We start from the raw sequence: 16534 nt of genomic DNA on the forward strand, positions 1-16534 counted from the left end.
TCCCAATGGAGTAATCCTTTAAGCAGGAATGTAGTAGCTGCCATTATTCTCCAAAGTCTCTGGTCTTTTTTGAGACAGCTGAGAGTAGCTGACCCAGGACAGAGCATGTCCTGTCACACATAAAAGAAAATAATTTTCTAGTGGTGTGTGTAGGAATCACATGACCCAGGTGCAGTAATAAATTGTATGGATGTAGCTGAGCCCAGATGAAACAGATTACACAACAGCAATACTAAAAGAGAGTTATAAAAACAGGGGCACAACAAATAAACTTTATAAACAGTAGTACTTTTCTGCAGATTGCTTTCATTATCTGGTTATGTTATTATTATTATTTATAATTCCCTTAATTCCAGAGTGTTATACAAGCAATAGAGGTGATAAACAGGAGCATTACAAGATCAAAACACATTATATAAAAGGTAAATGGCATACTGGTACATGAGGAAAGAGGACCCTGCCCACGAAGGCTTACAATCTACAAAAGGTTGTATAACATACATTACTGTTTATGGAATTACAAAATATTCATTTTGTATTGACTCTTATTAGGGTTCTATTACATGGAGCAATAATCTGCCAAATTAGACTGATTGCTCCATGTAATAAAGGTCAGCTGAAGAGCCAATCATCGTTTGATCGTTGTCTTTTAGCAAGTTTAAAAAATGCTGTAAAGGAGGACAAAGGGACCTGGACAGGTAAGTATAACTTTATTACTTCCTATATATACAAGGGCTGCATGGACATCGCTAACCCTATATGTTATACATACACAGCCCTTGCCATGTAATATGCGCTCGCTTACAGCAAATGTCGGCCTGTGTAATGGAGCACTTATGGTCAGTGCTTACAAGGAGGGCAGCTGTATGTGGGTGGGACTGCTGGAGCATGACTGATGGTCTCGGTTGCTGGAAGGGCCTTATTTTCATAGGTGTTTTTACTCAATTAGTGGATAGTTTTACATAGATATATTTGTTTTTGTAATCTTGTGATACATTACATCATTCTAGGTGGAGTCACAAAGTATACCCGCCATATACTATATGATATTATAAGGGCCCTATTATACCAAACGATTATTAGCCATACTTGGCCAACTACCAGTTGCTCCGCCCAATAATCGTTTGGTGTAATAGGTCATGTTAAAAGGCAACAATTAGCCGACATGCACAATGTCACCTGATAGTTGTCTTTAAACATGACCTATCACAACGTTAACAGTGATGGTCTGCTGCCCGTTTCTCCATGTAACAGCCCCTCCTGCAGCTCCCCATCTCCCCTCCCCCCACACTTATCAGCCAATATCCATTACCCAGACATAGCTTTCTGGTTGGAAGATAAACAAACTGTACCTAATCCTTTCACAAACTTCATAAGGCACATAATGTAATCAGTGGCCGCATTGGCAAAGACTTGAATGTTGTCTGTGTTCAAGAAAGCTTCAAACACATCGAACACTGGGGCCTGGCGCTTCCCTAAGAGACAAAAATCAGCAAAACAGAGACTTACATTAATATAAAATGAAAAACACCTACAAGCCATCATTATTCCAGATTACGTTAGACAACTGAGGTCAATAGCAATATAAGGAATGAAAGCGGAGTTTATTTCATCTTACTATAAGGCAGTGGGATAAATCTAAGAAGGGTACACATCTGTGCATGAGCAGATTCATACAGAAACTAATGTTTTATTCAGTCCTTAACATACCCATAGAGTATTCTCCTACAAGATATTCTTTGATATCAGACTTGCTGCTGTGGACGGTTTCCAGGGCACTAAACAGAGGGTCTCCATCCTGACTGAATCCGGGGAGAGCACACTTCTACCAAGCTCACCAATCGATGTGACCACCTAAAAGATGCACAAATACAATAACTACATTATGTTTGTACCAGGATCACACACAATTTCCTAGACATAACACTTAAAGGGTTATTCTTATCTAATAAAGTGATATCACATGGCTAGGTCAGACCTCTGCCAGCCCCAAGAATGAGGGGCTACAGCCGTGCTTCAGAACTGCACAGAGAGCAGATGAGTATGGCTATACAGGAAATCTCAGTAAGGGATGCTAAAAAGGTCCCCATACACAATATACTTTTTTTGTCAAACATACCTGCCCCCTTTGTTTTCAGAGAGATAAGCTACCGCCATTTTATCAGATTTTATCCCTTTAATATCCAGTGTAATGAAAATGTATGAAATAATTTCCCTCCAAAATCTCTGATATTAAGATCACATTAGAATTAAGCCACAGCACATAAATAATCTGCAAAACTTTGAGCCAAAAGGGTTAAGTGGTGCCCTCCTCGAAACCTTTAAATAACTAACTAAATAAACAAGTGGGAAGAAACTGAACAGAACAACAAGGGGGTATAATCTGAGGTTAGCTGGAGGAAGGTCAGAAGCAACATAAAAAATATTACTTTACTGAAAGAGTAGTAGATGCTTGGAACAAAGTTCCAGCATATGTGGTAGGTAAATCTACAATAACTAAATGTAAACCTGGCTGGGATAAACATATCTATCCCTAAGAGAATAAGGAAATACTAATAGGGCAGACTAGATGGACCGGTGGGCTTTTTCTGCTATCAATCTTCTAGGTTTCTATGTCGGGAAATCTATCCGGATTTCCTAATAAGAAATCAGTCCAGGTTTTCCTGACATGTGAAGCGGCCTTATCATATGTAGAGCACTCTGGAACCAATTGCTTTAAAAATGAATAATAATAATAATAATAATAATAATGTTTGTACCTGGTCCTGGACATCCTCGTCACATAACTCTAGCTGCATGATTCGCTCAAAAGGACGGAAAAGTGCTTCATTAAAGTGGAAATGTGGCGGCTCGTTCCAGTCAATCAGCACCTCGGTCATTATGTCGTGGATGAAAGAGACGGCTTTCTTTGAGACGCGCCTTTCTTTGTGACAAGCTGCCTGTAATACAGCAGGAAAGTGTTTTTTTGCTGCAGCAATGAAGAAATTCATACACAACAGTAGAAAAGATTTCAAAATGGGTGGAGTATATGCTCTGGTATCCCCCATATTTTGTACCTTGCCCAATGATTTGTGATATGGTAGAAGTAAATTCATCTCATGCACAGCTATCACTTTGATGCATGTTGCACCATACAAACCTCCTATCTCCCACTAGTAACAGTGACCCAATCATAGTATGAACTATTAACCACCCTGTTCTTATCACTCAGTCAGTTTACTCACATTTCCCCCCCATCTCAAGCCTTCTAATCTTAGGGTATGTTCACACTGAGTAGAATTGGTGGAATTCCGCAGTGGAGCTCTCCACCGCGGAGTCCCGACTGCCTCAGTGTCCCACAGTGTCTCTATGGGAGGGCTTGTGTGCCTTCAGCAGCTCCTAGCAATTGAACTATGTACTGCATTGATCCCTATGAATGTGATTCCTATGATCCTATGTATAGCTATTGCTATGTAGGGGGGACTACAAATTAGTGTTAAAAAAAAAAAAAAGTTTTTTTTATAAATAAAAATCCCATCCCATAATAAAAGTTTAAACATATTTTGTATCGCCGCATGTGGAATCACCTGAACTATTAAATTATCACATTTTTGATCCTGCATGGTAATCGGTCTAAGCACAAAAATCCACCGAAATGCAAAATTGCTGATTTGTGGTCACATCACATTCAGAAAAATGTGAGTAAAAGGTGATCAAAAAGTCACATATACGCAACCAACATACAATAAAAAGTACAGATCATGGCGTAAGAAATGTCACCTTAAAGTGTTATAAGGCTCAGAATAAAGATTTTTTTTTTTTTAAGTTTCAATGCTAAAACCATTCAAATAAAATTTAAGTCATATAAATTTCTTATCGTTGTAATTGTACTGACTTGAGGAACACAGATAACATGTCAGTTTTACTACAGGGAGAACAGTGTAAAGATGAAACATTCCTGAAAAAAATGCCTTTTTTTATTTCACTGCGCAAATAGTTTTTTACGGTTTCGTAGCATATTTTACAGAAAAGTTGCCATTGAGTCATTGTAAAGTACAATGGGTATCGGCAAAAAAAGTGACTGTAGGTCACTGTAGGTGAGAAAATGCAAACACTATGGTCTTGTAAACACAAGGAGGAAATGAAAGTGCAAAAAACAACATTGGCCTTGTTCAATAAACTGCAGAAGTGGATAAAGGGGGGGTTCCACCTTTATGCTTCTGCTGTCTGGGCATCACGAAAGTTATAGATTTCCAACAGCTGGAGAGCCATGGGTTGGGGAACACATACACACAAAAATAAATATGCATACACATCACACATATAATATTTTATAATAAATATGTTTATCTTTATAGTTACCTCTACAAAATGGGGGGCTACTATACTCCAACATCGCATAATGTGTAGCAGAGGACGAGATTTGCTGTGGATAATCCGTAACATGACATCACCGAGGCGGAAAAGATGCAGGGCACTCCTTTTGTCCTGAGTAGATTTAACCTCACCTGTAGAGTCAGGCAGATATTGCTGAGTTACAGAAGACAATAGTCTATTTATATTAATGCAAGAAAAGGATCTATGTCAGGGATGGAGAGAACTCATGCACTATTGTGCGCTCTGTTCATTCTGGGGAAAAGTTTTGTCCTGGTTCTAGGGAACAGTAGGGGTCCAGCCATTGGCCCCCCTACTGATTAGAGAGTTATCCCCATCACATGTATAGGAGCCAACGTCTTCATACAGGAATACCTCTTTACCTAATCGACATGAGGCTACCAGACACAGTATCAATGTAGAATTCAATGTAGAATTCATGTCAAGTAAAATGTAATTTTCTATTTTTATTCCCACAATGTTGATTTAAATCCAAATCTCAAAACAAAAGGGTGTCAGTAAGTTATACACCTTTGTAAATTACTGCTATTTCAAAAATCTCCAGTCTTGCAGTACTTAGCTGCTGTATGTCCTGCAGGAAGTGGTGTATTCTTTCCAGTCTGACACAGTGCTCTCTGCTGCCACCTCTGTCCATGTCAGGAACTGTCCAGAGCAGGAGAGGTTTTCTATCAGGATTTTCTACTGCTCTGGATATTTCCTGACATGGACAGAGGTGGCAGCAGAGAGCACTGTGTCAGACTGGAAAGAATACATTTCCTGCACCACATACAGCAACTGATAAATACTGGAAGACTGGAGATTTTTAAATAGAAGTAATTTACTAGTAAATTACAAATCTATATAACTTTCTGGCACCAGTCAATTTGATAAAAAAAATGCCAAGGTACCCCTTTAACTCTATGAGTTTAGGGTCCATTAGAATCCATTATGTGATGGTGCCAAACAGCTTTACCTGGCATTGCAAGGGAGTAATCCACAGTATCAGTGACCGAATGAAAGAGCTGAGACTGGGAAGCCTTCTTCAGCTGGTAGAGAAATCCACTCAGTGCCAACAGATTGAGCTTGTCTGCAGCGCCTTCAAACAGTCTAAAGAGAATGAAAAAGTCATCTTTATATTCTAGAAAAATAAAATAAGGCTCCATTCACATGTTCAGGATCTGCAGTAGATTTGAAGCTGCAGATATCAACGTAACTGAATGATGGAACAGCATCAAATCTGCTGCCGATCCTGTATGTGTAAATGGACCCTAAAAGATTAATGTTGCAAGTTAAAAGGGGTACTCAAGCTGGGACCCCTTTATTCCCAATTGCCGGTTCCAGCACTGTCTTTAGCTTCCAGCTGCTCTGATCTCTATCCACTCCCTGGTCCGAGATAGGCCTTGTGACGTGACGTCTCAGGCCCACTCAGCCATTCAGCAGCAGAGAAGGCCTGCCAATGCCACGTCACAAGTCTCATCTCAGACCAGGAAGTGCATGTACGATAATTGTTTTCATCCACCCCTGCCCGGTGATTTAAAAAAAAAAAAAAAAAAAAATTCCCCTTTAAAGCGGCAAATACAAATCAGGTTTCTCACTTGTCGGCTTGTGTGGACAATGTACAGACAGCTTTGGCAGCATTGCTGGGAGTCATCAAGGTATTTCCACGGAAGTCAAAAGCCCAGCCTTTGTTGCCCTCCTTGATGAGCTCTTGGATCGGGACTGGCTGGATTACAGGACTCTTTCCAAAAGAGGCCTCCAGCTCTTTAGTCTGCTCTTGGGAAAAGTCTGCAGAGTCTGTGGACTGAGTGATGGTGAGTGGTAGCTGCGATGTTCCCTCACTGAAGTGTGTGTGCTCCAGAGTGCTGATATATTCACACACCCTGACGGGGAGAACAAAGGAATACCAACATTAGGAAAGAAGAACATATTCAATTCTTGTAGATGGGACAACAGAAATGATTACTATACCCACCCACATACAGCCCCACCAGAGGGTGAAGTACATGATAGTTTCTACCTAAATACATGTGGCCAACAATCTTGATTGTGACTTCCCATCTCCAGACCGACATTAAGTATGGCATCCATACACAGAACGTGGGCGTTATGTAGACGATATCCCCCTTGTTTACCCATCTGCTCAAGTTTTTGCTCCACTTTTTGCTTCACTGTAAAACAAAAATATAATTGACACAGTGTACTAGTAAATTCATCACAATTAATTTTCTATGGAGCAGTCGGAGATATCCAAATACAGCGCTCCATTCAAAACAAACAAGTCGGGGCGTCGTTTCTAGAGATCCTCGGGGGGCACAGAGGTCGGACCACCCGAGCGATTCCATACTTGTCCCCTATGCTGTGGATAGAAGACAAGTAAAGATAAACAAGCTTTAATGTAGTCCAAACGAATACCATTTCGTGCCCATATCCCTCATCTTCTGTTACTACTACTGAACGCAACAACAATCTAATGCATGGCCATCTGTTAAAATAACTCCTTTAAGACGGTAAGTACCTTGCGATATTGTGTCATTTTGCTCTGGATTTTCTTTGTCCTCCTTCTCCTCTTGCACACAAGATGCTGCAGCCATCTGAGCCAAAGCTGACGCACAGTTGGCAGCCACCCCTGTAAATGCAGGTATGACAGGGGAAATAAAGCCGAATATGCAATAAACTACAAAGATAGGTGGGATACTAAGGGTTCTTTTACACGACGCGACATGGGGCTGTGCAAGGATGCAAAGGAACGCCAGTCAGAGAGATAAAACACTCATTTGTAGTGCTATACACAGCACAATTTGCGTTTGGTTCATACGAATGATTCTTGCATTGTTAAGGCAGCCATGGACACTGACAGCACAGATACGTATATAGGATATACAGTACATATAGGATATGTATATATTCATGCTATCCATCCCCAGATCTCACAGCAGTGAATATCTGCACTACTGTGTGGTCCAGCACTCTCAGCTCCCACCCTGCCTGATAGACAGTCGGATAAGGTGTGAGAGTAGTCTATAGACACAGTGGCGGCCAAGGGCTGACACTGCCAGATTACAGAGCAGCGTAGAAGGTAAGTATCCAATGCAGGTGGGATCTGGAAACTGACAGGACCCATATGTATATATCTTTACTATCAGTTTCCTTTTGCTAATAGCCATACGTCTCCAGGTCACACAGGAAATTGTGCAGCCAATAACAATACATTTAAAAATCTTCCTCAAAAGATGCAATCAGCCAAGGATTCGGCTTTTTCCTGCTCCTTGGCAGATTGCTGTAACTTTTACACAGGCCAATCACCGGCAGCAGGAAGGTTTCTAGCGACACTCCTGGCCTACAATCATCCCATGTAAACGGCCCTTAAGAAAGCAGACACACACTTAATACCATAATAACATAACTAGAGAACACAACCCAGGGTGGGCCTAAGGCTGTAATGTGTATTTTGTATTTTAATCTGGAAACTACAATAAAATATTGTGGGGGGAAAAATTAAAAAAATTTAAAAAAAGTCCGTTATTGCTGTGATTTAATTGACTTCAATGCAATGCATTGAAGACAATGTAATTATGGACCTCCAATGCACACAGTGTATAAAATGACGGATGTTGTCTGCGCGGACGTCAAAATAATGATCATGTCAATTATTTTCGGACATCTTTTGCAAACAGCGAATATTTTTTAGTTGTTCACACAGGTTTTTTTTTTTTACGGTCCTTTAACCAATTCTACTATTATTATTAAATGATTATTTATTAATTAATTAAAGACACACCCAAAGGCCAATTAGTCCACCTAAACTAGAAAATTGCACCAACAGCCGTCATTGCACTGACAGGCAGCCAAACAGTGAAATGACGAACGTAATTTTGTCTTTTTAAAAACGGAGAGGAAAAACATTGTGTGAACATAGCCCATACGTGTGAATGTCAACAAAGATATAAGCGTCATCATACCTAAGGCACAGCTGAGACGGGCGGCTTTCCTGAGACCATCCAGACTCATACAAATAGAATCTCTCTCTTTCTGATTTTGCTCCTTCACACCTTCTGCACCCAAAATAAATGACAATCCTTTGGAGCTCCCTGCCATACGTCCAGTTAGTGGAGCAGACAAGGTGTCTATCAAATTCTTCCAACATCCAATAAGAATAAACCGCGCAAAAGCAACACCTGGGGAAGGAAAATGGGGAAAGTTTAGATCACCAGAGCAATCTGACTCTAAACAGTAGACGTGCTCGACAGAAAAGGAGTTTTCATGGTGAAGCTCCATGTGGATTCAGTAAATGTTAAAACATACAATGCTTTGAAATATATCATTATTGTATTTTACTTTACAAGTTTCCATTATTATTTAAAGCGTTTTAAGGCTCGTTTCACACAAGTGTAATGGTATACGGGCCCAAATTATGGATGAAATACCATCAGCATGTCATCAGTATTGTATGATAACAAAATAAATGAAAATATGAATGAAAAAACTGAAGAAATATCAATACAATATGGGGTAAATATGGTTCTGTTTGTATTTTAAAGGGGTATTCCAATGAAAGTGTTTTTCTTTCTAATCAACGGTGTTAGAAAGTTTTATAAATTTGTAATTTACTTCCAATTAAAAATCCCCAGTCTTCCAAGTATTATCATTTAAAAAGCTTCCTCAAAAGAAGCAATCAGCCAAGGATGTCCTGCAAGAAGTGGTGTATTCATTCCTGTCTAACACAGTGCTCTCTGCTGCCACCTCCGTCCATGTCAGGAACTGTCCAGTTCAGTAGCAAATCTCCATAGAAAACCACCCAAAAAAGTCAATGCAATGCTAGTTTATTGAAAAGTCACCTAATATGAATGTTTAAAAACCCAAGTCCCCGGAACATTTTTTTGTTCCACATACCTGCCACAGTTGTTGGGTCCATATTCTTGTCAGGAGGAAGAGGAGACTGTGTGGATGTAGATGCTTGAAGCTGTCCACCAATCGCACTGCTCCCCAAACCATCAATATCTAGAACAGAGAAAACACATTAATAAAACTAATTTCCTATGTGCACGACCCTTCATCTTCTGTGTCACATGACTATAAGTGTGAGCTGACCAAACACTACTATTAAGGATGCACCTTGAGGCTGGGTTCACACTATGTATATTTGAGGCTGTATTTGTGAGGCTGTATAGCAACCAAACCAGGAGTGGATTGAAAACACAGAAAGGCTCTGTTCACATAATGTTGTAATTGAGTGGATGGCCATCATTTAATGGCAAATATTTGCTGTTATTTTAAAACAACGGCTGTGGTATTGAAATAATGGCCGTTATTTACTGTTATATGGCGGCCATTCACTCAATTTCTACATTGTGTGAATAGATCCTTTCTGTGTTTTTAATCCACTCCTGGTTTTGGTTGCTATGAGGACCTGACATGAGGACCAAATACTGCCTGAAATATACATAGTGTGAACCCAGCCTAATGGTGCGTTCACACCTACAGGATCTGCAGCTGATTTTCTGCAGCAGATTTCAGTTAAATAACTGAACACAGCATCAGATTTGATGCGGTGTTCAGTTATTTAACTGAAATCTGCTGCAGAAAATCAGCTGCAGATCCTGTAGGTGTGAACGCACCCTAAGAGTGATATCATATTAACTGTCTGTTCCAAATTACAAGTTATAAGTTTATATTGCGCACTGGGAATCAAACACCCCGACACATTGATGGTTAAGGTGGATCTCCTTTAATCAAAAGTGGCAGCCAGTTTATAAACCCTGGGGGGGGGGTCTTCTACTAAGGGTCAAGTAAGTACTTCATTGGCTGAGGTACAAAAAGAGTTACTTGCATAGCGCTAGTGTAAACATCTCTACGTGTTTAGAAGGTCAGCGCCATATTGTAATGGCTTCACCAAATATAAAAAATAGAACATCCTTAAAGGACAAGTGCCATGAAAAACTTTTTCCCAGTAATTAAAGCACATTACAAAGTTATATAACTCTGTAATATGCTTCAATCGCCTATCTGCCTCCCTTCCCTGTCTTTTCCCCCCTCCACCCCCCAGCAGGAAGTGTCCTAACTCACACAGACCTAATGACTGCCGTCACAGTCACCAGGCAGCTCCTTCTTGTGAGGATGAGTCATCAGCAGGAGGGCTGCTCTAGGTCCTGTTACAGCAGCCCCCCCTCCCCAGTCCAAGTGATGGCTTGCAGTTGTTCAGCCAATGGGAGCTGAGCAAGCTGAGTCACCTGACAAGGCAGGGGAGGGGGGAGGCTAGTGTAACAGGAGAAGGAGCTGAGAGAAGAGCTTGGTGACGGTGACGACAGTAATTAGGTCTGTGTGAGTTAGGACACTTCCTGGTGGGGGGTGGAGGGGGGGAAAGACAGGGAAGGGAGGCAGATAGGTGATTGAAGGATATTACACAGTTCTATAACTTTGTAATGTGCTTCAATTTCTGGGGAAAAATGTTTTTCACGGCACTTGTCCTTTAACACTACTGAGTATTACTAAAATTCATGTTCAACTATGCAAACTAATCACTATCATTGAGAGTGGTTAAGTAAAAACATTTAAAAAAAGAAAAGTTTTTATTTTGTCTCAATGGGCTTCATTTGTTTTTATATATTTTTTGTAGATTTAAAGGGGTTCTCTCAAAAAGGTAAACTATTTTCTAAACACAAGATAATACAGACTTGTAAATTATTTCTATAAACTAAAAAAAAAATTCCAGTCTTCCAGTACTTACCAGCTGCTGTATGTTCTGCAGGAAGTGGTGTATTCTTTCCAGTCTGACACACTGCTCCCTGCTGCCACCTCTGTCCATGTCAGGAACTGTCCAGAGCAGTAGCAAATCCCCATAGAAAACATCTCCTGGTCTGTTCAGTTCCTGACATGGACAGAGGGTGGCAGCAGGGATCACTGTGTCAGACTGGAAAGAATACACCACTTCCTGCAGGACATACAGCAGCTGATAAATACTGGAAGACTGGAGATCTTTTACCAGAAGTAAATTGCTAATCTGTATAACTTTCTGGCACCAGTTGATTTAAAAACTGTTTTTTTCTCGGGTACCCCTTTAAGCACAAAATATACAAAACATAAAAGACCAATGGCTCAATAAAATCTTATAATACTCACTAATAAGCATAGTAATAAGGGGTAGACACTGTCTCTCAGGGGCACCCCAGTATCCAGACTCCCCAAACATGTTCCTATCCAGGATCTGGTGATACAGTTCCTCAATCCAAGCCTGGGAGAAAAACTATGATCACACGCTGGACTGTATCTGCTTTATGAATTCTTTCTGCACAGTAAAACATACAAAGACAATTTTTATAGGTACCAAGCAAATATTAGATGTTATATATGGTCAGCAGCATTGTATTAATCCAGTGATCCAGGAGCTACATGTGGCCCTTACCTCATATTACTGACTCCTGGCACTGAGGGACACAAGGACAGAATGCAGTGGTGCCAACCTGAATCAGCTCGGCATCGCAGTGTCTTCCACTGAGCTTACACACGTCTCCAGGGACAATTCAAGCCCTAGAGATATGTGTAAGTTTAGTGAGGGAGAGTTAGTGAAACTAGAGGATCCCAGCTGCCCAAGTGTGTCACAGCCCAGCAACTGCTCTCAAAACAATGGTCGGGAAACTAGGCAACAAGCTGACAACTGTTAAGGGAGAGAAAGGGGCCAAACTACTGCAAAATTGCTGTAGTTAGCATTTCCCATCACCCAACAAAAGTTTAGGTGATAGGAATACTCCTTTAAAAAGGACAATAGGGAATCAATGCTTTGCTCAAGAGGAATTAACTTCCATAAACTTGTAGAAAATCCACACGTGCACCAATCTTTGTTACAAGATGGTTCCATCTAGTGATCGGTAGCATTTCACTCACTAGTGTCACTGGGGCCAAAGCAGTTTTCTTCCTGTAATAATCACTGTTGCCAAGTTTTAGGTTTAGCAGAAGGGTATAATAGCAAGCAACATATAGACTGTCTGCATTCAGAAGGGTCTGGGTGCACGTTCCACCATTAGCTTCAAAACCGGGTGAATGCATCACACCTGCAAAAAGATGGAAGGTATTTTAAAGAACTGCAGAAAACCAGAAGAACGATATTAACAATAAGCAATGATCTGATGTTGGTGCTTCAGACACCTCAGTCTGATCAATGGCAGCACCACAGAATGATCAGAATAGTGATGCCCACCCTTCTACAGGAACAAAGAACTGCAGCATGTGTTTTTTTTAGCAAAGTCTGATGAAGTCTGCCAATGAGGAGCCTAGAAAAAGCAGATGTGAGCATAACATTACAGGCTCATTGCACTGATTTCAGTAGCAATGTATATACCTCTCTGGAGGCTGCTAACAGTGAAAAGACTATAGACCTCTATGTAAATTACAGTTTGAAAAGAAAAAAAAAATTCAAAAAGTAGTTTACTTTATTCCAATATCAGCGTTACAGGTAGAGAATACAGTGTGCTGTGTGGTGTTACAGGTAGAGAATACAGTGTGCTGTGTGGTGTTACAGGTAGAGAATACAGTGTGCTGTGTGGTGTTACAGGTAGAGAATACAGCGGGCTGTGTGGTGTTACAGGTAGAGAATACAGTGTGCTGTGTGGTGTTACAGGTAGAGAATACAGCGGGCTGTGTGGTGTTACAGGTAGAGAATACAGTGTGGTGTTACAGGTAGAGAATACCGTGTGGTGTTACAGGTAGAGAATACAGCGTGCTGTGTGGTGTTACAGGTAGAGAATACAGCGTGCTGTGTGATGTTACAGGTAGAGAATACAGCGTGCTGTGTGGTGTTACAGGTAGAGAATACAGTGTGCTGTGTGGTGTTACAGGTAGAGAATACAGTGTGCTGTGTGGTGTTACAGGTAGAGAATACAATGTGCTGTGTGGTGTTACAGGTAGAGAATACAGTGTGCTGTGTGATGTTACAGGTAGAGAATACAGCGTGCTGTGTGGTGTTACAGGTAGAGAATACAGCGTGCTGTGTGGTGTTACAGGTAGAGAATACAGTGTGCTGTGTGGTGTTACAGGTAGAGAATACAGCAGGCTGTGTGGGTGGGACAACAATGAAATGATAAAGTAATGCAAATAATTCAGTAACACAATGAAACTGCAATGTGTGAACACAGCCTAGATGGTCTGCAATAGATTTGGGCGGGGAATGGGCAGGGTGGAGGACTGTGATGAACAGCTGAGGGAAAGCATTGCATTCTGGAACCTGTAGTACTGTGTACAACTGATAAACCAGGAGGTGCAGAAACACAAAACAGAACAAAACCCTGCAAAACAAATGGATTTTTTGTAGTTTAAAAAATGGAATAGATAGGTAAGTAATGCTTTATGCTTCTGCAGAAGTTTCATATTTTTAACCTGTACCTGGAGTTCCCCTTTAAAGGGGTACTCTGGTGAAAATAGGCAACAAAAGTCCCTTATGGTAAATTGTTCTGAAAGAGAAAAAATTGAAATGTCCCCCTATATGATCTTCAGATGTTGGCTAGTATGCAGGCACCAGCTTCCCAAGTGAATCTGACTGCTCCTGTATGAACACATTTGCATAATTAGGGTATGTTCACACTGAGCAAATGGGGTGGAATTCTATGGCGGAACTCTCCTCAACGGAATTCCACCTGCTTCAGTGTCAGACCGCATGTCTATGGGAGGGCTTGTGCGCCTCCGCTCTTCTATAGAGATGCGGTCTGACACTGAAGCAGTCGGATATCCAAGGCAGAGTTCCGCCATGGAATTCCACCCCATTTGCTCAGTGTGAACATACCCTTTAGGGGGTTAAAGAAACATTTCAGTGCACATACAAACACATTATGATTATTTATGGTTGGTTGCTGAAATAGGACTACCTTCACTGTGATATATAGGGTCTCAGAAGAATAGTTACCAGCTTGTAAACTTGAACAAAACGTTGAAGCAAAATTCTGCAGAGTGGAATCCACCTCTTCCATTCTCTGCAGTGTCAGAAGACGAGGGATAAGGCCTTCAAGTGACTGTACGAACAGCCGTGCGCTGTGCTGATCTGCCTCCTGGTTTTTCAGCAGTTTTAGGGACAAGGCGGCAGTCCTCAATGACCTATGACAGGGCAGTCTCTGGGAGTCTGGTCTTCATCTGCCAGGGAGCAGTTATCAGAACCAATGTCAGAGACATCAGATCTACCAGAATCCTTTTCTGCAGCCATTGAATATTGATCGCATGAATCAAATTCGGTCCTAGAGAGATCCTGCTCATCCACACTAAAATTACTCTCGCTGTACCGCGAACCATAAGATCTGGTCCTGCTGTCCACCGACAAGAAATTTGTAATGTCCGGATAGACAGTAACATGACTCCTTTGGACGACATCTGGCTGGTCTACAACATCTGACTCTGGTTCTTTATTACGATTATCTCTGAGAACCGGGGACTGCGCATTATTTCCTTGGCCCATCCACATTATCTTCTGGGGTTTGTTCTGCCCTAATCTCCTTCTTAAGGTGGTTTGTCCAGTATCTGTGGTGACGCTAATGCTAATATCCGGACTCTTCTCCGTCCCTAGCTCCCACGGTGTATGTTCAGAGGACAGAATGCGTCTTTGCCATCTGAAATACTGCCTCGTTGATTTCCATAGATTCTCTGCTTGATTCTGCTCCATCTCGCAGCTCCTCAAGACGGCCTTAGAAGATGCTGGACCTGAGCTTCTTTAAGACCTTTCCCTTGACTCATTTCATCTAAAGCGCCAAGCAATGCACAGACACATGACACTGAGGCATAACAGGCTTCAATGCCTCCTTTCCATACAGGCTTCTGCCATGCCATCCATAATCCTACAAAACAAAATCATACTGTATATAGTAAAAGTGACACGTCAGTATCTTAAAAACATTCACTCTCTCCCACATAAAGGAATGAATGATATTATTGATATTAGTAAATAAGCTAATTGCTGTGCTCTTGCTGTGTCAGATCCAGTCCATCCATGTATAAAACAGTCTACCAATCAATTGAACACACTAGTAATACTACATTTGCTCTGTACATTTACATTATTTAGGGGGGGGTTAAGGTAATGATACATTATGCAAGCTACTAATAAAACCTACAGGATAAATAATCTGTTTATTTAGGACTACCACCCTCATTGGACCGATCCACCAGGTGAGCCGAGGGAACCGTCAGGGCGGATCGGCACACTGCGGGATAGAGCCCCGCCCCCAGTGCAACAAAACGTAGCACGAGGATGGAACTACTAATATCAAAGAAATGGCGCCAAGGGTGAAGGTAAGAAACCTTCATCATCAGCGCCCCGTGCCCTATAACCTGCTGATTTCTCTTTAAAGATCAGTTTCTGTTCAGCAACATTCTAGTCCCCAAGTGCTCCAATAGTATATGGGCTAGGCTGCAATGAGATCAGTATAGATGCAGCATATATCCCTATGCCTTCTTGTTACTCTGTTGACCACATAGCGAGATTGAGTCTGACCTAGATACACCACCACTACCACAGGATACTTGAAGAAAGGTTTACAGACAAAAATGTCGGCCTTGTGAATCTGCGTCTGTGTATTATTTTCTGAATAATGTTTTAGTGCTGGCAAAAAGATAAGGAAAACAAGGTTTAACAGTATGGAGTGATTACGAGGAGAGGTACTTACAGCTTCAGCAGGTCCAGATGGGATTTCCTCTTTGATATGGACCTTTTCCTGGTTTCTGGCTCAGAAGTGCACGGCCCAGCGAGATCAAAAAGTCTCTGAGGACTGCTAAGTATCTAGAGGACAAGTGATAAGTGAACAGCTATAAAAAGATATGCAAGATCTTAGTGTAATGTTCTAATGTCTTATATGTCGGCGCAGCACACAAAAGCAGTGTCTAGCTGAAAATTTCCATTGCTGCTCTGCCTGACAACTCCTCAAAGCCAGGTCAACAATGTAACAGGAGAATGCCACGAACACAGGGATCCATAGAAAACACCACTGCTGACAGGCAATGTACATTATCCAAAATACTAAATAAAAAAAGAAATTGTGACTATATATAGATTATATATATATATATATCATATATATATATATATATATATATATATATATGTATGTAACAGAAAATCTAAGCAGCACTGCTCAAAAATATTCGGGTGCCAGCGGTCCTGGATCCTGACCACAGATCGTTCCCAAATAGCAAATAGATAATCCACGGCACT

The 16534-nt window shown here is 41.1% G+C and overlaps 1 pseudogene; it reads right to left on the reverse strand.

Moving 5' to 3' along the window:
* The window catches only part of LOC138775147 (brefeldin A-inhibited guanine nucleotide-exchange protein 3-like), a 42047-nt pseudogene extending 25945 nt beyond the window's left edge, over positions 1-16102 (reverse strand).
* Positions 16103-16534: the final 432 nt, after the last annotated feature.

Source organism: Dendropsophus ebraccatus, unplaced genomic scaffold (assembly GCF_027789765.1).
Source record: "Dendropsophus ebraccatus isolate aDenEbr1 unplaced genomic scaffold, aDenEbr1.pat pat_scaffold_1377_ctg1, whole genome shotgun sequence".
Taxonomy (NCBI): domain Eukaryota; kingdom Metazoa; phylum Chordata; class Amphibia; order Anura; family Hylidae; genus Dendropsophus; species Dendropsophus ebraccatus.